At 50.9% G+C, this 22,194-nt stretch overlaps 1 long non-coding RNA gene across 2 annotated transcripts; it reads right to left on the bottom strand.

The window, feature by feature from the left end:
• Positions 1 to 8,549: 8,549 nt before the first annotated feature.
• On the bottom strand, positions 8,550 to 21,936 carry LOC120393910. 2 transcript variants are annotated; one of them, XR_005592154.1, is made up of 3 exons: positions 21,801 to 21,936; positions 12,091 to 12,319; positions 8,550 to 8,785 (listed from the first exon to the last, which is right to left on the bottom strand). It is a non-coding gene; the product is annotated as an uncharacterized LOC120393910 (long non-coding RNA). The 2 variants fall into 2 exon arrangements; XR_005592153.1 differs by lacking the exon at positions 21,801 to 21,936 and adding an exon at positions 15,107 to 15,662.
• Between the last annotated feature and the right edge of the window lie 258 nt (positions 21,937 to 22,194).

Here is a 22,194-nt window from a genome sequence, read left to right as displayed (position 1 = left end):
CTAGCCATACTCCAGCTGAGTCCTCACCAGTGCTGAGTAGAGCGGAAGTTATCTCCTGCTCTTTCATATGACACTCCTGTTAATACACCCCAGAATGTTGTTACCCTTTTTCTCAACTGCATCAGCTTGCCCCGTGTCACACAATGAGTCAATGTCGGAGCTAGAAATAGAACTCAGAAGTCCTACCTTCCAGTAACTAGTCAATAATGGTGCCTATTTTAGGCCTTAAATATCAAACCAACACTTTATGTACAACTTACTGATATCAGAAGGAAGGGTTCTTGCCTCAGTTTAGCAGAGACTTGCAATAGACTTGTTCTTACACTGCTAGAAAATCGGTCTCTTAAACCCCCAACACAAGAGGTGCAATAAGAGTTGGAGAGACATCAGCTGCGACGCCCAAAGGAGCGTTGCTATAAAGACTTGCAAAGTGCTGTGGATTCAGTGGAATGGGATGCTACCTTCTACTCTGTGTATCCAAGTGTCAGCACTTCTCATTTCAGATCAGGAGAAAAACTAGTAAAGAGTAAGGCAGGAAACTTGTCAGCTTTTAATAAGTAGTACATGTTTCCTTTGGGCAAAGGTGTGTGAGCAACCAGGCATAGCTGTAGCAGAGAATTTTGTGCGCGACTAGATACATTTCCTCACCCACCGAGAGAGCAGGATTGTGCTAAAGATTCCCCCGCCACAGTTCTAACCATTCTTCTCTCTCCTCACAACTTTGAGATACTTTCCATGCTGATAAACCAATCCGTATCTATGAACCTTTCCTCTACTTGGGAGGAGACGTGGGATGCTGGTAATGGTCTAGTGGAAAAATACAGGGCTCGTAGCTGGGAAATCCTTGACTGCATCCCAGCTCTGCTTCTGGAGTGGGGTTTTGGTCCAGCTGGTTAGTGAGCTGGGAGCCAGAGACACAACTTCAAATGCTCCCAAACTGTGTGACGTTGGAACTGGGATCTTACTCTGGGCTCATCTCATCCGTAGCTTGACCACCTGTGAATGGTTTCTTGTATTGGTCAGTTTGGAATTTTTTTGGCGGGGAAGAGGTCAGTATTTCTCTCTGTTTGAATATCTGGGAGGGCACATCTCAGCCAGGGCAGGAACACCAGTCTGAGAGTGGACTGGGATGTGGCTGCAGACCCAGCATTTAGAAATATTAAGGGTCTGAGCTAGCCACACTTGCTGCTGGATAAAAAAATTGTCACTGTGGATTCCCCAGACCTTAAGACACCAGCAGCTGAGGAACAGGTGCCACCAAAGGCGCATGTTGGAGGCAGGGCCCTTCTGGTTCGATAAACTCAACTGAGGGAACCGCAGTCACGGTTTTACATCCACCAGGCAGCAGGCACTAGGCTCACTACTGCTTCTTCTTGGGCCTTGCTTTAGGTCGTCGTCTGCTTCTGGCAACCCTTACGAGAGCGTAGAATGTAAGGTATTGCAGGCTGTTCCTCTATGTCATTTTCTGGAGTCAAAATTGACTCTGCGTGGTCCCGAGGTGATGATTGGTTCACTGGGGGTGGTGCATTCTTACACTGCGAAGCATGTATCCACTCTGCAATGCCAGACAGTTTAACAGCTATCTGGCTAGTAAGCAGTGCCTGATGATTCTCTGATGTTCTTTAAGTCTCTTTACTACTTCTTCCTTGACTCTGGCTATAACCATGGCCTTCACACCTTATCTTTTCCTGATGCAGACATTCCTCATTCACACAAAAAGACTGAGAATACAAACAGTAGTATTTTATATCCAACAAAAAGGCATTGCACATTAAACCTTGCTAAGTTTTACAGTTAATAACCAAGACAATTTACATTGAGACCAAGGCCTTCAATGTTTCTCTAATTTACTTAAACATAGGTCTGGTCTACACTACACTGATTAGACGCGATAGTTCAAACTCCGAGAAGTCGAACTCACCGCGTCGACCCGCGTGGTAAGTATGGACCTACCCATAGACACAATAGAGAATCCTGTCTCTTACTACCTAAATCTTAAAACAAAGAGTTAGAGAGGGCCCAATTTGTAATGCATATGGGAAAACAGAATCTTATAGTCCCAGAGGGTCATTTCTTTCTGCTATTTAAAAAGGATGGCTAGCAGGATGAAATCAAATTATACTTTAATTCTTATGGGACATTATAAAATCCTGCTCCTACATATCCCCCTTTTGACACTAAGATTATTAATCGCCAGTGTCACTTCTTATTTAGTCCACGTAATAGAAAATAGTGGGAGGTGATTTGGGCCTGTGGCTTTAGCTTTGTTTTATCCACCAGCACATTTTAAACATTTTAATTAAACACATACAATTTAAAACCAAAAACAATTAGGGGTAGTAACATTAGTATGCCAGTAGTTGTGGGAGACCATCCAGAAAATATGTTATACCAATGGTAAGCTGTTATGTGTTTCTGCAGTGGCAATTCTTAACATGTCCCCATTTGCGTGTATAATATGAATGGTCCACATTGTTTTGTTTGTTTGTTTTTGTTTTAGGAACTATGTTCCTCTTTACCTTTTTAAACAGATGATTGGTAACTGTTTGCCATTCAATGCCAAGATTGATAGAGAACTCAGCAAAATCAGTGCGCACAGTAAGCTGAGACTTTTTGGTTGTGGCAAATAGTAAATGTGATTATTGGTAAACACAGTACTTACATTACATGTACATTTGTCTACTGGTGGGTTGCTAACACTTTTATCCTTTTAAAACACTTCTTTCCAAGAATTAACACACACATTGCCCGTTATACAATACTTTGGTCTAATTATTAATTTTATCCCACATACAGGATCCTAGTGAGATGTCTTTACTACAGGGCTTTGGAGCAAAAGGCATGGATAAGCATACTCACTTTTGAGGAGTCCACTTGGTACAACCTCTAGTGTCCAATAGTTTCCCTTCCTCCCAGCCCACTGGCTTGAGATCTGGGGTAGCGGAAGGATCCCAGGTGCAATCGGTGGAGTGGGCTAACTTTCCATATCTTTGCTTCCAGAGCCTGTTGGTGTGCGATTTTTAACAACAATTTCTTCACTTAACAAGTTTTGTTTTACCATACTGGAGACATACTGCATCCAGTTATATTGATAGGTATTAAACAATTATCTTTTTCTTTGCTTTAACAGATGTATCAAAACCTTAATATTCTCTGATATTACCCAAAACATCTTATGTTCTAAATATCTGCATTTCAGTACATTCCATAGCTATTGCAGTATGTTTTTTAACTTTTATTTGTTTTTGTAATAGGTTGTTCTGTAGCTGGTATTAGCTTTTTCTGATTTTCTGAAAGACAAAAATAACATTTTCTACCCCTTTCAGGCTGGCATTGATTATCGCTAAAAGATTCCTTTCTTTTACAAATACCCTTGCTGATTGCAGACAAAACAGAGGAATTACCCCATATTTTCCTGTGCGTTTTTGTTCTACAGGCAGGCCAGGTTTTAATGGCTTCTACTTTTTAAGGGTTATGGGAAATTATTTCATTGTTTAGTTATTAAATCCATGAGGTGGTGTACATCAAGTTTTCTTCTTATATAGCAGACCAAGTTTGTAATGTTTTTCCTGCTGTGTTAAGCTTTAAGTTTATTCACAGGTAATAGCTGAGAAGCATCATTACCATATTACCTTAAAGGATTTTCCCAAAATCATACACACTATACATTGTTACAGGGTGCTTACTAACATTACATTTATTTCAATGTTTAATATTAACAATAACGTTAGCATCATATCTATTAAAGATATCTTGTTATACCATGTCTTTTATTTAGGCAATTTCTTTTGTGCTGGCAGTTTTCACCTTACTTTATCAGTTAGGTCATTTGCATCAACACAGGCTTGGCTTTTGGATTCAAAGCCATCAGCAGGGCTCAGAGACTCTGTCTTAAAAGGGACACAATCAACTTCCACCAGAATTTTGATTTCTTTCCACTTTCAACTCCTGCTTGCAAAACACACAGAGATCTGAAAAAGAAAACACAGTCTATTGCGGCTCTTTTTGGAGCCCTAATAGGATTTTAATTCAGCAGCACGTTTCATTTGCATTTCTTTTACCCCTTTCTACAATATACACTGCATATGTCCTAGGAAAAAAGTGCATACCTTCTATACTACAACTTTTTTTTTTAAACATTAGCCATATCAATTTTTACATAAGGTGTAACTGGTTTTGATTTTAAAGAGTTTTCATGTACCCTTATCAAAGTGACAGTCTGATTACACAGAGCCATTTTAAGGCTCAGTGTTTTTAACGTTGCTTCTTTTTGTTTTGTGCACCCAGGGGCGGCTCTAAAAATTACACCGCCCCAAGCAGGGCGGCGCGCTCGCCGCCCTTCCCCGGTCCCGCGGCCGGGGCAGAAGTGTCTGCGGCGGGTGCGCTGCTCCCGCGGCTCCGGTGGAGCATCCGCAGGCATGCCTGCGGGAGCTCTGTCCGAGCCGCGGGACCAGTGCAGCCTCCACAGTCATGCCTGGGGGAGCTCAAGCGGAGCCGCGGGAAGAGTGGACCCTCCGCAGTCATGCCTGCGGCAGGTCCGCTCGTCCCGGGGCTCCGGTGGACCTCCCGCAGGCATGACTGCGGAAGGTCCGCCGGAGCCAAATGCCGCCCTGCCCCGACAATGCCGCCCCACGCGCCTGCTTGGCGCGCTGGGGTCTGGAGCCGGCCCTGTGTGCACCTCACCTCTGCTGTTGCTTCAGAGGGTCACTGTTAATTTCTTATTCTTTCACTACAGCTCTTATCTGTTATCGTTACAAAAAAAACCCCATCCAAACAAACAAAAAGACCCCAGAATCTCTCCCTATTCCCCTGATTTTGACTGCCCTATTGCAGCCATGACTTGGTCTTTATTTAAAAACATTTTAAATTTTATAAAGAATCAAGTTACCCCTTAAGGGTTAAATGCTAAATCCCAAAGCCAAACAACACTAATTACCTGTGTCTTGCAAAAAGGTTTATCTGTTTTGAAACTTTAAATTAAAAGAGTCAAATGAATTTTTAGTGTCATTAAAAACAAAAACAAAACCAATGTATCTTACACCTACAAAACAAGAGTTTTACAAACCAGATGTGCTGGTTTAGATTCTTAGAACTTTATGTATTTTCCACAGACAAATAGAGACATACACATTTTCTTTTCCTTAACATTCCTTTACACTGCTTTGTTTTTACATAGCTGTATATATATTTGGATTATTTACAGGCATTCTTCTGGAAAAGGGCCCATTTTCCCTTCAGAATGGCTGCAAAGAAACCAAGAATTCTCTCTCTTTAACATGGTCCTTTTTAACATTTTCACAAGGTTTAATTGCTTAATTCTCTCCAGCCTCTGTAGAGTTAACTTTTCACTCTCTTTCCTTAAATCACTGGATCTCCCCAAATGACACCTTTATCACCTCAGATGTCACCATTTTAAGTATCGTTCCAGGGGTTCATGCCTGCACTTACTGCTTTTCTTACTGCCAACACTATGCCCTTAGGGCTTCCAACCTGTTTTTCAGTTTCTTTATCTGTTGCTTGCCTGCTTTTCTGGGCCCGATCCTGCTTTTTTTTCCTATGAACCATTTGTGAGTGATACTGTGGTCACTTCACAATTTTGAAAGAAATGTTTAAGGAAAGGGACCAGGAAGGGTGGGGGCTAGTTGAGGAGCTCACCCTCTTTGCTGAATTGGTAGTGGAACACTAAAGAATCAGTTTTTGAAGCAGACAACAAAGGGAACAGAACAAGGAGCTTTTGTCCTTTTTACAATGAGGCGGGAGTATTAAAGGGGTTGGATCGATCCGGGGTGGAGGTTTTTGAGAACAGGGTAAAGGGAGCACTCAGTCTGGTGGTGGGAGAGGAGGCTTTTAATAAAGATTTTAACTTATTATTTGAATATTTGAGAGAGGTGAGTTTTGATTTTGTCCAGCTACGATTTGCCTCTTCCCACCACTGAATGAAACAATTAACCTCTTCTTTAGCCAATTTAGTTTCGGTTGGCGAGTTTGTTCTTTAAGACGTCCACTCGGTCTTTGTTCCAAGATTTTAACAGTGGCCACTGAGTTTTGGGATCCCCTGAGTTAGCCTAGACCATTTTCCAGAAATTTACAGGAGTCCGGACCCATCCTAAATATATAAAATGAGCCAGCGTTCGTTTAGGAACTGTCCCGACTTAGACGTCTGGTTACCCATACAGGAGGACTTCACACACCAATCGCACAAGAAGGAAATTTGGGTTCTTCAGAGCGATGCCCGGTGCAACATACAAAAGGAGCCCACAGGCTACTGCCTCAATCGCCCTTGCTTTCACACCAGGGGTTTTACCCAAAGTGCGGTGCAACTGCGATTGTGCAGATTCCACTCACTCAGACCGCAGGGACAGGAACCCCTTGGTTGGCCGATCCTTGGACAGAGATGGCACCCAGACTCAAACACTCCACAGGAGGATGGATAGACACGGAGACAGGACAGTCCTCAGTCCGCACAAAACACAGAAATAATTACCTGACCAGATTCCTGATGTCAGATCCCAGGATCCCTACCAGAACAGAGAGGGAACCAACCAGAGAGAGAGCCAAGAGGTTCAATGGCATAGACTTCACTGTGGTTGTGCGCCTTTCCGTTCTGGTGGAGGACCGCTCGGGCCAAATGCCCAGGTGCCGGCTGCCACGGTCGTCCTACAAAAAACAGTCAGGAATCTCACAGCCCCAGTGAAGATGGTTGCCGTCTCGGTAGAACCTCCAAATTGTCAAAGTTAGACTCAGGACTCAGTTTGTCAGACCACTCTGTTTTATTAGCACAGCGCTCTATTAATAACACTCAGATAATGTGAGCCCCATGCAAGACACCAACTATCTTATTTATACAGATAAAAGGGTGAGAACTTAACAAGATAACAAAGGAAGCAGAAGCAGATAAGTTTACCTGGGCTAGGCATGCATATCTTATTTTCTTATTAACTATTACCGATCTTCTGTTAATGTTTCGCCATTAGCACCATTGTTTATGCCTAATGTTTCTTTTCCTGGCACCTGTATTTCAACATTTCTTATTTCTGCTTAAAGGTACATACAACATTTCTTTAATCCATTCTTATTTTTACAATATAATTCATTCTACTTTCACAGCTTGCAGCTCCTCCCTGCTTGGGTCTGTAAATGGCCCTGGCCAGTCCTCGGCTCCCTCGGGATCAGCAGCAGCCTTCCGGCTTGGGAGCTCACAGGAGGCATCTGGCTCCTCTGGCGGCTGCCTCCCAGCTGAATTCTCCAGCCACCTTTTGTACTTCCGCTCTCTTTGTACGTGCCAGCTCCAGGGGCTTGCTGCCTGCCAAAAGCCTGGCGAGGAGGGGACGCTCTGGATGGGGTAGTCCAGAGCACTCAGCGTCAGCCTAACTCTGCTCCCATGGCGGCGGGAGGAAGGCGCCGTTCTGTTGACCTCAGTGGGAGCAGAAGGAGGCCAGTGCTGAGCACATCTGCATATGCCACCCAGTGTGAGAAATGCCACGAGCCCCCCCAGGACTCATAGCCTGCAGCCGTACTGCTGGGCAGCTCGCCAGCCGTGGAGACTGGAATTCCAGGTGCCCGGTCCAGACCGCACCCCCCACCGATGTGCCTCATGCGAAGGTGCAAATCCTGGAACAGCCCTGGCTGAAAGCACAATGCCGCTTAATCACAGGAATAAGGGGCAGCCTTGTAATGTACAATCAAAGGGGAAGCACATTCCCATAAACTATATATGCCGCACCCCTTCTGCAGGGCAGTAACTCATAGCACACCCCCTGGCGTACCCCTGCTATTGTCTGTAGCTGGGGGTGTTCGCCTCTTAGAACTATGGAGTTATATTGGTTTCTTGTCTTCAAAATCTGCCTCCTAGTGGTTGCATGTGATTGTGCTTTCAGGGAGCAACACAGGTGAAAGGACAGCACAAATCGAGAGGTTCTTTTGGGTGCAGTCATCCCCATGGTACCATGTAAGTTGGGAAGACAGGGAACAAATGCCTCTGTGCAGGGGCAGTGAGTGACAGTAACTGTGACACTGGGAGAGTTTAACTGTGTCTGTCTATTGTGGGAAGCACGTAACAGAGAAGGAGAGTGAGGGGTGCAGGAGACCAATTCACCCCCCAAGAGTCTCCTCAGCATTGGCACCAGAGGCGGGGGGAGGCTGTAGCTTAGTAACTTGGGGTGAAATGCAGAGAGGAGTCCAGGGTGGATGTAACCTCTCCCCGACCTCCTCTCTCTCCATACCCTTTCTGGCCCTGAAACCATCCAAGACTTGAAAGGCCATTGGCTGCCTTCACCTACCCACTGCACAAGAAGGGGTTTAATTCAGGAGTGGCTCCAGGCCCTGGCCTTCATTGGGAGGGACGGTTCAATGCAGGTAGCCTTCAGGGCTTCTGCAGCAATGGCGCCTCCTGCAGAACGATGGTGAAATTGACCAGTGGGGATGTAAGTTACATATCTGAGCTGCCTCCCTGGAATGGCTGTGGGCACTGCATGTACCCCTAGCGTGGCACCCAGGGCCCTGTTCCCTTACCTGCTTCTGGGTGGCTGGGTGCAGGAAATCCACCTAACGGACACTGGAGACAATTTTGCTCAGCCCTGTTTCTGCATAATTTGCAGTATTTTGTCTCTGCCAGGCTCTCTTCTCCCCCATGACCACCCTTGTCCTCTCCCAGCCGTACAGGCCATGCAGCTCCCTTCGCAGCACTGGCTGTGGTACCCTCCTGGAGCTGGGACTCATTCTGTCTCATCTGCTACCATGTGTGCTGCAGCGGCAGGGCTGACTAAGGCAGTGGCATAGCCAGGTTCTAAAATCAGGGGGAGCCAACACATAAAAAAAGGTGCCACACGACATATTAAATTACACCTCTACCTCGATATAACACGACCCGATATAACATGAATTCGGATATAACGGGACAAAGCAGTGCTCCGGAGGGCTGTGCACGCACCTGGTGGGACAGCCCCTGTCATCTTTCCTGAGGGGCCTGTTCTGCAATCTGTGGCCCCTGGAAGCAGGCAGCACACAGAAACAGGGGGTGGGGGCACAGTCCCCCACATAAGAGAGACAATCGGACAGAGGTGGGCAGGGTCTGTTGGGGGTTCACATGGGGCAGAGGGGGTTGGGGGCTGCACTGGGAGGCTCGCCAATGCAGCACCTAGCCACGCTGACTCTATGCATCATGAGGCACTCGGAAAAAAGGAGGCAGCAAGAGAGAGAGAGGCCGACAAGGAGTGCCCTTCCCCTCCCAGCTGGGTCTGTGAGTCCCTGATCTCACAGATCTCAGCACTGCAGGCACCCAGCCCCCAAGTACTGGGCTGCAGTGCAAGTTAGAGGGGCTGATACAGAGAAGTCAGGACAAGTCAGAGCACTTCCCATGTCATGATGAAAACTCACTCCCGGAAAGCTGGATGAGGTAATATGGCGGGGGGCGGAGGGGAATATATATCAAGGTGGGTGAGGTAATATCTTTTATTGGACCAGCTTCTGTTGGTGAGAGAGACAAGCTTTTGAGCTTTCACAGAACTCTTCTTCAGGAAGAAGAAAACTCCATGAAAGCTCCAAAACTTCGCTCTCTCCCTCTCTCTCTCTCACCAACAAAAGTTGCTCCAATAAAAGATATTACCTGACCCACCTTGTGGCTCTCATTTCCTGGGAACAACAGGGCTACACCAACCCAGCATACAAAAATGCAATATTCACATGAACAGCACAGAGTGACCACCATCACACCAGGTCACTATTTTCACGATTCATCTTAGCATAATGTCATCATCACACCAAGCACATCTGCACAATGAGATAAATATAGCCACATGTGCATGCCAAACATTCACAGTACAAGCACACTGGGATCCACACAGCAGGATAGTAGTGTCAGTTTAGCTCTCAGGCTATGGCTACACTTAAACTTCAAAGCGCTGCCGCGGCAGCGCTTTGAAGCGCTAAGTGTAGTCAAAGCGCCAGCGCTGGGAGAAAACTCTCCCAGCGCTGTCCGTACTCCACCTCCCTGTGGGGAATACCGGACAGCGCTGGGAGCGCGGCTCCCAGCGCTGGGGCTTTGACTACACTGGCGCTTTGTAGCGCCGCAATTTGCAGCGCTGCAGAGGCTGTGTTTTCACACCCTGCTGCAGCGCTGCAAATTTGTAAGTGTAGCCAAGCCCTCAGTCTGAGTCCATCCCCACTAAACTAAGTCCAAAGTTTCAGCTAAACACAGGGCACCTGCAAATAGCTGTACTAACAGCAGGATCTACACTGGCACAATAGGAGGAGTTGCATGTAAGGGCACTAATTCCCAATCCCAGTATAAGGCAGACAGCCATCCCACCAGCATCCAGGTGCTGGCTCTCACAGCCACCTGGAGGGTTTCCAGTCCCCCGCCCCCAAGCCAGCCTCACCACAAGAAAGACCCCCTTTGAAATACACTTACCAGCTGCTGCTACTGGCTGCCTTTAGTTGGGTAAGAGGTTAGGAGCTGCTGCTGCAGAGCCAGAGAAAGCACACCTGACACAGTGCCACAAGAAGCAGGTAGGAGAAGGAGCTGGGGTGTCTCAGCTGCTCAGCCCCTTGCTCCAGGAGCATTTCCCCTCACTGATTGGCTGGTGGCCAAAAACCAGCTAATCAGCAAGCACTCGCACTCCCCTAGCTAGCTACCCTACTGCCCCTGCCCTGGCTGAACAGCTGATGGCTTGTGGGCAGGTGCCCCTGCCCCCTAGAGGGGGCATGCCCTGACTGACCCCCTTCTTTCCCAAGGCCCCAGCCTCTCCTCCTCCCAGGAGCCCAGCTTGCTGGAGCTCAGTTCTTTCCCTCTCCCCAGTCCCTAGCTGATTAGCTGTTTGTCTCCCTCCTGCTGGGAAACAGCTAATCGGCAAGACAGGGAGGGAGCAGGGTTTATGCAGCACACTAGGGGAAGCCAGCAAAGCCTGCCTGCAGGAGCCTAGCTTGCTGGAGTTCAGTTCTTCTCTTCCCCTCCCGCCCGGGATCAGCTGTCTCCCTCCTGCTGGGAGACACAGCTGATGGGTGCAGGCGGGTATGCAGCAAGCTGGGGAAGCCAGGCAGGCCAAGCTTCAGAGTGGAGCATGGGCCCTGCCCTGGTGCCATGGTAACCTCACCTCAGGCATGGCTTTTTGAAAATGTGCTGAGGAAGCAGCTGCTTCCTGCACCCCACTAGCTACACTACTGGACTAAGGTCTAGTAATCCACGGCTCACCCCTTTCAGGCCCTGGATTAGCTGTTAGCACTGCAGAGCCAGAGTGCTAGCCTGTTCCCTCTAATCCCTGGTGACAGGGCACAGTGTCCACTTCAGAAGCCGACTCCTTTAGCCCCCAAAGCCTTGGGGAAGCCTGTGGTTCCGAGGGTCCCATCCTCATGCTCCGCAGGACCCTTCTGAGGGCCCTGCTCTGCAGCCCTTATGTTGGGCAGGGCCATGTGGCTCAGCGGAGACTTCGCTTCACAGTGCTCTCCAGCATAAGGATTATGGACCTGGGCGGTGCTACTTGGAAGGCGGATTCTCATTAGCAACGGGATGTCCTGGCACTGACCCTCTCCCACGACCCTACTTCCTTCCTGGTCCTTTACACTCAGCCCTTCCACCTCCCGCTGACCCCTTTAAGGTACAATCCCCAAAGAACACAAGCGGCAGATTTCTCTCTGAGCTGACTGGTGTCATCACATGGTCAGTGTCTCCCATGCCACCACCCCTTCAGCCCTAACAACAAAGTCGCTTGCTTTAAGTTTTCAAGGCAAAGTTTCTCTCCAGGAGAGCTGGGTTGCGGGACCCAGGAGTAGGACAAATGGCCTTCATCGGTGGCCTCTTCAAGGCAGTGGGCCAATGGCACTGGGACTGACCCAGAGCAGGGCTTGTTCCACCCTCCCTGCCATATCCCAAAGTTCCACCCGGCGATTCTTCTGGTGCCCAGCCCTGCAACTCTCAGCTGCATTGTCCCATGCCTCACCCTGTTCGTCCAGGGACGACTCCACCTTACGCTACAGCCCTGCTTCACCCTGGGACAATGCCCAGCCTGGGGTGTTGTCTGTCTGCGTGATCCCCACCAGGCGCAGGAAAGAACACTGCTTTACATGAAGGTTCTTTTGGTGATGGGCTAACCTTACCCCTGTCCTGCATTTTGAGTGTGAACAGCTGTAGATGGAAACTGAGACGGTAGAGATGGAGCAGGACTAACCATGGCCACTTAGTCTAGCCCTCACCCTGTGTCTGTCCTGTACAAGTGTTGCAAACAGCAAGTGCCTTTTCTTGCCCTGATATGATTTTGGAGATGTCAGCATTTTCTACGGCTTTCTCCCTGTATGGGTTGTGGGATCCAGTGGAGCGGTCTGTGTTCTGTGTACAGGACAAGATGTGTATATATTTTATATCTTGCTATATTACTGTAAACACAGTTATTTAATAAATAAAATGAATAAAAGCATTAAAATACATCAAAATACATCAAAATGAAACAGAGGATTGTTATGTACAAGGGGGCGGAGAAGGCTGCATGTGAGTATGTAAACGTGGGTGTCGGGGCTCAACCCTCCCAGGGAGGAGGAGCCACACCGGCCCGTTACACTGAGCAACAATACACGAGTCAATTAGGGCTCAGGCCTTCTGTTGCAAGGCTGAGCAACAATATGCAACAGTTTGGGGAAGCCCAGGCCCTCTGTTGCAGGGGCTGGGCCACAACACAAAGAGTTCAAGCAAGCCCAGGCCCTCTGGTGCAGGGTGGGGCAGCGACACAAAGAGTTCAAGAAGGCCCAGGCCCTTTGCTGCAGGGGCTGAGCAACAGTACAAATAGTTCAGCAGGCCCAGGCCCTTTGGTGCAGGGACTGGGCCGCAAACAGTCTAGGAGGCTCAGGCCCTTTTGGGCAGGGGCTGAGCACTGGGGTGAGGGGGAAAACTGCCACCCATCAGTGGGGTGGCAGGGGGGACGCAGGCCCATTCACTCTACTGCGTCGGCCGGGCCTAGGCAGCGGCTACCACGTCTGACGGTCAGTGGGGATCCTGACCGCAACACACTGACATGGGTATGGGTTGATCTGCAGCCTGACTACTAATTGTCGGGTGATACCACCCACTGTTAGTCGGGCTCGAGCGCTCGGGTAGGGCCGGACGTCTCCATGAATGCACTGCAGATGGATCGGCTTCAAACGGGCGTCGACCGGGGGTCCCAGAGCCTGGCGCACCAACATCTGGCCGCACCCAGAGTCAATCAAAGCCTGCGTGGCTTGGTCCCCAACCATCACTGGGACCGTGAGTTTGGGGACCTGTGGTAATCGGGTCCGGCCGGCTCCTGCGTAGACCTACCCAAAGCTACAGTCCATTTCGGGGCAGTCCCGTTGTAGGTGCCCCGCCTTCCCGCATCCAAAGCAGGGACCGAGCTCGGGGCACCCGCTCCGAGGGAGGGCCACTCGGGTACTTTGGGGGGGCTCCGACGGGCCCTCGGGGCCCCCTGATTGAAGGCCGGGGTTGCCAGCCGGGAAGCCGCGTCTGAGCACTGGGTCTGGGACCCCAGCCGGGATTCTGATCCGTGGCCTGGACCTCGCTGGCTGGGCCGGTTGGTCGCCTTCTTCTCATTATGGGGCATTCGGGCCCGGAGGTAGGTGGCCGGAAGGTGGGTCCTATGGAGGCTTCCGCAGCCAGGAAGCCTTCCATCAGCGAGACGGCATCAGCCAGGGTCGCCGGCCGGTGTCGGAGTACCCAGGCCCTTCCCCGGGCCGGCAGGGTATGGACAAATTATTCCAACACAACCTGCTCAGTGACCTCCTCCGCCGTCCTGACCTCTGGTTGCAGCCACCGGCGGCAGGCCTACTTCAAGGTCCGGACCACCATCCGGGGACGGGCGCCCGCAGGGTAGGTCTGGCGCCAGAACCGCTGTCTAAAGGTCTCTGGGCTGACATCCAAAGTGTCCAGGACCGCAGCTTTTACTCGGTCGTAGTCTCTGGCCTCTTCTGTCGCCAGTCCGCAGTAGGCTGCTTGGGCCATCCCAGTCAAATACGGGGCCAAAAGAGTGGCCCATTGGTCTCGGGCCCACCCCACGACAAGGGCCACATGCTCAAACATGACCAAGAAGGCCTCGGGGTCGTCGTCCGGGCCCATCTTGGTCAGGCACAGGGGGGCAGCCGAACATGCCCCCCCCCAGTGCCCTCCCCCGCTGGCCAGTCGGCGGGGCAGGGTGTGGGGCCCATGAGGTGCTGCAGCTGGTTCCCCAGCTGCTGTACTAGCTGCTGCTGCTGCTCCAGCTGAGCTGCGTGCTGCCGCTGCTGTTGCTGGAGCTGGGCGGCATCTCCTTGCTGCTGTTGCTCCAGCTGGGCGGCATGCTGCTGCTGCTGCTGGGCTGCCTGCTGCCGCTCCTGGCTCTCCACCAGCAGCTGGAACAGCCGTTGCATATCCATGTTCCTGGCTAGGAAGGGGGTGAATCACCACCCACCTACCGGCCCCTTCTCACAGAGGCAAGGGTTCGACTCCCCACTACTGGTACCAACTGTAAACGTGGGTGTCCGGGACTCAACCCTCCCAGGGGAGGAGGGGAGCCACACCGGCCCGTTCCACTGAGCAACAATACACGAGTCAATTAGGGCTCAGGCCTTCTGTTGCAAGGCTGAGCAACAATATGCAACAGTTTGGGGAAGCCCAGGCCCTCTGTTGCAGGGGCTGGGTCACAACACAAAGAGTTCAAGCAAGCCCAGGCCCTCTGGTGCAGGGGCGGGGCAGCGACACAAAGAGTTCAAGCAGGCCCAGGCCCTTTGGTGCAGGGGCTGAGCAACAGTACAAATAGTTCAGCAGGCCCAGGCCCTTTGGTGCAGGGACTGGGCAGCAAACAGTCTAGGAGGCTCAGGCCCTTTGGGGCAGGGGCTGAGCAGCAAACAGTCTAGGAGGCTCAGGCCCTTTGGGGCAGGGGCTGAGCACTGGGGTGAGGGGGAAAACTGCCACCCATCAGTGGGGTGGCAGGGGGGATGCAGGCCCATTCACTCCACTGCGTCCCGGCCCGGGGTCCTAGGCAGCGGCTACCACGGCTGACGGTCAGTGGGGATCCTCACCGCAACACACTGACATGGGTATGGGTTGATCTGCAGCCTGACTAGGGTCAGCTGCCCCCGGGCCACTTCCAATTTCTCCCTCTGGGCCTACCTGGTCCGCGGCGTCCACTCCCGGGAAGTCCCACAGCATGGGCTCCTCGCAGCCCGGGTGGGGGGTAGATCCGGCAGTTCCTCTGGGAAGTCCGGCCAGTGCTGCTCCGGGGGTTCCTCGGGGTAACAACAGCGGAGAGGGGAAGTCTCTGGTGGCTTCTCATCGTAGGTGGCACGGGGAAGCTCCGGCGGGTCCTCCCGGTAGCGAGTGAGGGGAAGCTCCGGCCAGTCCGGGCAACTGCTCGTGTCTTCCCAGTCACGAGCTCCCTCGGGCAGGTTTGCTCCCGGCGGTGGCTGGGCTCTGACTGAGCTCGGATGGCCGGCTTTTATACTTCTGGGTCACCGCCTGACCCTCTGAGGGGCGGGCTCACTGTTCTGTAGCCCCGCTCCTTCCGGTGTCCGGGGCTCAACCCTCCCAGGGAGGAGGGGAGCCACACCGGCCCGTTACAGAGTAGTTAACCATTTGATAGCTTTCATCACCTAACAGTTTTTGGCAGGTTTCCACACCCCATCCCCATTTCTGGCGCCGTCAGCCCCTTTGACCATGCCCCTTGCTACAATACTTCCGGGGGTACCTTGGTTCAGGGGACAATTCGCTCAGTGTTAATGGCCCTAGCCTGCAGTCAGGCCAAGTAACGGTAGAGAGTCTGTTTGCCCGGGGCCCTCAATCAGGGCAGGGCATCAATCAAGAAAGGGCTCTGGCCTACAGTCAGGCAGGCAGAGCAGCAGGAGGTTCATTTGCCTGGCCCTTGATCAGGGTAGGGCAGCAGTCAAGTAGGGGGGCTCTGGCCTACAGTCCAGCAGAGCTGTCACAGTCTAGGAGAGGTTAGCTCTCTGGTGGGAGAGTCAGCACAACCGTCTGGCATCCGGATTCAGGCAGGTGCCAGACCAATTCAGGCCTCCTGACAACCAGGTGGGGAGGCTGCCACTCCTGACGTTGGGGTGGTAGGGGTAGAGGAACCCAGGCCCTCTCGTTCCACTGCGTCCCAGCTCAGGGCCCTAACAGCGGTGGAGTGGTCCGCCACTGGGTCAGCAGGGAAATCCAGCCACAACACACTGGCTGGCTTGTAGTCAATAACACATCTGAACCCAGTTCAGCTTCCCTGGGCTCCTTCCTACACACCAATTCCATGTGTGCATGGGTTCCAGGGTTGTTGTTCGCTTTGGACCATGAAAAAGTTCAAGGAGCTGAGATTAGAGAAAAATCACATCAAATGTAAAAGGGCGTAAAGCCAATAGGGTTATCTATCTATCTATCTATCTATCTATCTATCTATCTATCTATCTATCTATCTATCTCCATACACCACATCTATCTAGCTAGCTATCCCGAGAGGCGGAGATAACCATGCTGGCGGCTGTGAGCCTCTTTTCCCAGAGGCAGCCACAAGGGTAAGTTCTCTCTCCCCCGTGTCCCCTCCCTGCAGCTTTCTATACTGTCCTTCTCTCACTAACCAAAAACGATCTCTTGCTGTTTTCTATACTCTCCCTCTCTCAAGCCTGGTCTACACTAGTCATTTATTTCGGAATTAGCCGAATTAATTTGGAGAAAAAAAATAATTCCTTCTACATGACCAAACTGGTTTCTTCGATTTAAAGGGCTCTTTAATCCAATTTCTGTACTTCACCTCGGCAAGTAGAGTAGCGCTTAAATCGAGATCGCAATCCCGGATTAAAAGTAGTGTGGATGCAATTCGAAGTTATTGGCTTCCGGGAAGTATCCCAGAATGTTTCCTTGTGACTGCTGTGGACAACACTCTCAACTCTGATGCACTAGCCAGGTGGGCAGGAAAAGCCCCAGGAACTTTTGAATTTCATTTCCTGTTTGGTCACCAGCAGCACAGGTGACCAGCAGCACAGTCCACTATCATAGGCAATCATGCAGAGAGCACCATCACAAGAGACCACGCAGTCCCGGATTCGCAGATGAGCTCCAGAATGGTCCAAATGGGAGGTACTGGATTTCATCGAATGTTGGGGAGAAAAATCTGTTATGGCAGAACTACGTTAAAAAGAAAAGAACGCAAATATGTACGCTAAAGTCTCCAGGGCCATGACGGAAATAGGCTACTCCAGGGACACAGAGCAGTGTTGTACAAAAATCAGGAGCTCAGGCAAGCGTACCAAAATGCCAGGGAGGCAAATGGGCGCTGTGGGTCACAGCCGCATACATGCCGCTTCTACCGTGAGCTGCATGCAGTTATGGGGGTGACGACACCACTACCCCACCACTGTCCGTGGATATCTCCAAGGAGGAAGTTGAACGGAGCGAGGAGGATGAGTTATTGGAGGATGAAGAGGAGGAGGAGGAGGACAGTGCACAGGCGGCAAGTGGGAATCCATTTTCATCCCTAGCCAGGAACTATTCTTAATGCAGGAGCCAAGAGCCCCCACCCCCACTCCCATGATCCTGGAGAAGGTACTTCTGGCGAGTGAGCCTGATCGGAGCCATGCGGTGGCGGGGTGGGGAAAACACAGCCACGTTGGGCTGTTTGCGTTTAGTTTAAAGGGCTCATCCCTGCTCAGAGCCTCATCGGAGCCATGCAGTGGGTGCGAGTCTGTGTGTGTGTGTGTGTGTTGTGTGAAGCCATCATCCCAGAGAGCCTGCAGGACCTCCTTTTATACTGAAAACCTACCAGGCATTGCTTGCTATGAGAAAGGGGGCCCAGCAGTTTGAAAGTATTGAAATGAATGCGGAAGAAACAGAACCCCGCGTGCCCCTAGGGCTTACCATGGCTGGCTGCAAGCTGAATTCTGTTGCCCGGCTGTGTGTGATGTGCTGTGTACTATGAATTGCCTGTTTCACTGAGAAACAGTGTGTCCTTTGTTCTCTGAAATGTATCTTTTAAAATACTACTCTTCCTTTTTCTCCTCCTGCAGGTGCAAATGTTTCAACGCAGCCCCAATCTACTCCATCCAAGAGGCTGGTCCAGATTAGAAGGCAGAAAAAAGGAACTTGGGACGACATATTCGCCGAGCTCATGCAGTCCTCCAGCACTGATAGGGCCCCGCTGAATGCTTGGTGGTAAACAATTGCGCAGTCACGTAATGCATTACAGGAACACGAAGAGAGGAGGGACGCGCGCGATGAGAGCAGCCAGGACACTATGGTCGAGCTCATGGGGGAGCAAACTGACATGCTGCCCTGTATGGTGGATCTAATGCAGGAAAGGCAGAAAGATCACAGATTGCCGCTGCTGCCCCTGTATAACTGCCCTCCCTCCTCCCCAAGTTCCATAGCCTCCTCACCCAGACGCCCAAGAACACGATGCGGGAGGCTAAGGGGACTCACACACTCAACCCCAGAGGCTCACCCAAGCAGCAGAAAGTTGGCATATGTGAACTTTTGATTTGGTTTCTGGACTTCTCCTTCCCTTCTTCTCCACCCCCATAACCCAACCCCTCCTCCCCCCATTTACCTTCTGATTTCTCTCCATGTGTTGTGCAATGAATACTAAAGAATGGTTTTTAAACAATTGTGACTTTATTTCCTTTCATATATATAGGGGGCGGGTAACTTCAAGATAAACAAACACAAGTGTCACACTGTACCCTGGCCAATCATGAAACTGTCTTTCAAAGCTTCTCTGATGCACAGCGCACCCTGCTGTGCTCTTCTAATCGCCTTGTTCTCTGGCTGTGCGAAATTGGCCACCAGGCGAGTTGCCTCAACCTCCCATTCCGCCATAAACGTCTCCCCCTTACTCACAGATATTGTGGAGCACACAACAAGCAGCAATTACAATTGGAGTATTGGTTGTGCTGAGATCTAACCAAGTCAGTAAACTGCGCCAGCGCTCTTTCAAACGTCCAAAAGCACATTCGACCACCATCCTGCATTTGCTTAGCCTATAGTTGAACTGCTCCTTACTACTGTCCAGGGTGCCTGTGTACGACTTCATGAGCCATGGCATTAAGAGGTAGGCTGGGTCCCCCAGGATAACTATAGGCATTTCCACATCCCCAACAGTAATTTTCTGGTCTGGGAAGTAAGTCCCTTCCTGCAGCTGTTCCAACAGACCAGAGTTCCTGAAGATGCGAGCGTCATGCACTTTCCCGGCCATCCCACCTTGATGTCAGTGAAATGTCCTTTGTGATCCACCAGTGCTTGCAGCACCATGGAAACGTACCCCTTACAGTTTACATATTGGCCGCTCCGGTGTGCCGGGGCCAAGATAGGGATATGCGTTCTGTCTATCGCCCCACTGCAGTTAGGGAACCCCAGCGCATTAAAGCCATCCACAATGGTCTGCACATTTTCCAAAGTCACTACCCTTGATAGCAGCTGGTCAATGATTGCATTGGCTACTTGTAGCACAGCAGCCCCTACGGTAGATTTGCCCACTCCAAACTGATTCCTGACTGACTGGTAGCTGTTGGGCATTGCAAACTTCCACAGTGCTACGGCCACGCACTTCTCAACTGTGAGGGCTGCTCTCATTTTGCTGTCTTTGTGCTTCAGGGCAGGGGACAGCAAGTCACAAAGTTCCTGAAAGTGGTCCCACGCATCTGAAAGTTTCACAGCCACTGGGAATCATCCCAGATCTGCAAAACTATGTGGTCCCACCAGTCTGTGCTTGTTTCCTGGGCCCAAAATTGGCCTTCCACGGCATGAACCTGGCCCAACACCACCATGATCTCCCAATCGCTGCATGCTGTGCTTCTAGGAACAGAGGTGTCCATGTCCTCATCAGTACAATGTCGCTGTCGTCGCTACCTCGCCCATTTTGCAGAAACTTCACATATTGCTGGATAATGCGTGAGGTATTTACAATGGTCAAGACTGCAGCAGAGATCTGAGTGGGCTACATACTTGCCACGCTATGGTGCCTGCATGGGTAATCCTGGAAAAATGGCATGAAACGTAGGAGAGCTGTTCGGTTCAAGATGGCTGATAAAAGGCGGGAAATGGTTTCCTTCTGTAGCTTTCACTGGAGCCCAGCACCGACAACATGGAGAAATTTGCTACTGATGCAAGAATGGGAGAGCAGAGTTTGCAGCGGAAGCTGTGCTGCTCGGTTGACGATGGCTGAACAACGGCGGGAAATGGTAAGGATCTTTCTCTCTTTTGTACAGCTCTGTTTTCTGCTTATTAACAAAAAGGGATCTTTCTCTCTCTTGCTGTTTTCTGTACTTTACACAGCCCTATGTCACTGACACAGAATCTCTCGCTAATTATTCTGCCATGTGAGTTCTTTCACCCGACCTTCTCAACCTTCCTTTATATTTCCTATTCTATTTAATTAGCCTTTGGTTTTTTAAATTGAGTTCAATTTTTTTTACTCTCATAATTTTTTAGTCCCAACAAAAATAACCTTTTACTACGTTCTTACAAACTCCTCTCTCTTGTTGCTTTCTCTAGTTTCCCCTCTTTCTTCTATTTAAGATAACCTTTCTTTCCTTTTTTCCTCTAAGCCTAAGCAATCTTTCTTTTTTTAAAACTCCTTTTCTTTAAGGCCTCTGTAGCGAGAGGGCATAGTCTCCTGCCCTGACAGACAGGGAGGGATCCGTGAACGCCCCCCTGGTGGTAGAACGGGGACTTGCATAGCCTCCCGCTGGAAGCAGAGGGGTGGGACAGGAAGCGGAACTATAAAAGGCTGGTCCTCCAGCTCAGTCGGGGGAGGGCTGCCTGAGGAGCAGGACGTCTCTTCCCCGTTGCGTGAGCCCAGACCTAACGGAGACCGTTCTCCTGACAGAGACCCAGAGGTGCTGACAAAGCTGCCAGACGCCAGGATCTCCGAGGAGCTGGGGGGGCTGCCACTAGCTGTCTATCCCAGCGAAGCGAACAACAACCCTGGAACCCATGTACACATGGAATGGGTGTGTAGGATGGAGCCAAGGGAAGCAGAATTAGGTTTGGCTGTGTTATTGACTACAAGCCAGCTAGCGTGTTGCGGCTGGACTTTCCCCGCTGACCCAGTGGCGGACAACTCCACTGCTGTTAGGGTCCTGGGCTGGGACGCAGTGGAATGGGAGGACCTGAGTTCCTCTGCCCCTACCACCTCAACGTCAGGAGTGGCAGCCTCCCCCCTGGTTGTCAGGAGGCCTGAATTGGTCTGGCACCCACCTGAATCCAGATGCCAGATGGTTGTGCTGACTCTCCCACCAGAGAGCTAACCTCCCCTAGACTGTGACAGCTTTGCCGGACTGTAGGCCAGAGCCCCCCTACTTGACTGCTGCCCTACCCTGATCAAGGGCCAGGCAAATGGACCTCCTGCTGCTCTGCCTGCCTGACTGTAGGCCAGATCCCCTTCTCGACTGACGCCCTGCCCTGATTGAGGGCCCCGGGCAAACAGACTCTCTACCGTTACTTGGCCTGACTGCAGGCTAGAGCCATTAACACTGAGCTAATTTTCCCCTGAACCACCGTACCCGGAAGTATCATAGCAAGGGGTGTGGTCTCCCACCCAGATGGACGGACGGTGGAGGCTGGGGGAGGGACGGCAAACCCTTTACAGCCTCTCTTTCTACTCATTCGTACTTTTTCTCTAAATATGTCAAAACACAAGCACACAACCTTCCCCCGGCCAAACACAGAAAAATAATACAAAATAAATTTTCAAAATGGCCGACGGCATCAAAAACGTACACAACTGGAAATGGGGACGGAGGGCAGGACATAAATGCAACACGGTGCATGGAAACCTGTCAAAAAGTACATGATGATGAAAGCTATCGAGCAGTTAACTACTCACATGGCTGGGCAGGGCAGGCGGCCAATTGGGAAGAAGCCATGTGTTCCACCTTGCTCCAGGTGGGCTCTGATGCACCAAGCCCCCAGAGAAGGGAGGCTGGCTTTTCCCAGAGCTAGGGCAGCTGGGCAGCTTCAATGAGCGGGCTATCCTCAGTGCACATTGTTGTTATCCTATGGACCGATGTCCATAGGCCGCAGCAGGCTGGAGGCTGGTTCTTGAAGGCCTCCAGGATGAAAATGGTCTGAGAAGCCAGGCATCGGACTGAGGACTTGCTGTCCTGCTGCAAGCCTTTGAGGTCTAAGATTGAAAGGAAGGAAATGGAGGTCAGAGCCATGGCACTCTGGAGAGCCCTGGCAGGCCAAGCCAGCTCTGTACCTCTCGGCCCACGACAAGG

Source organism: Mauremys reevesii, unplaced genomic scaffold, assembly GCF_016161935.1.
Source record: "Mauremys reevesii isolate NIE-2019 unplaced genomic scaffold, ASM1616193v1 Contig36, whole genome shotgun sequence".
Classification (NCBI taxonomy): domain Eukaryota; kingdom Metazoa; phylum Chordata; order Testudines; family Geoemydidae; genus Mauremys; species Mauremys reevesii.
Note: the sequence above shows the minus strand (reverse complement) of the source record. Positions and strands in the feature narration are given on the sequence as shown.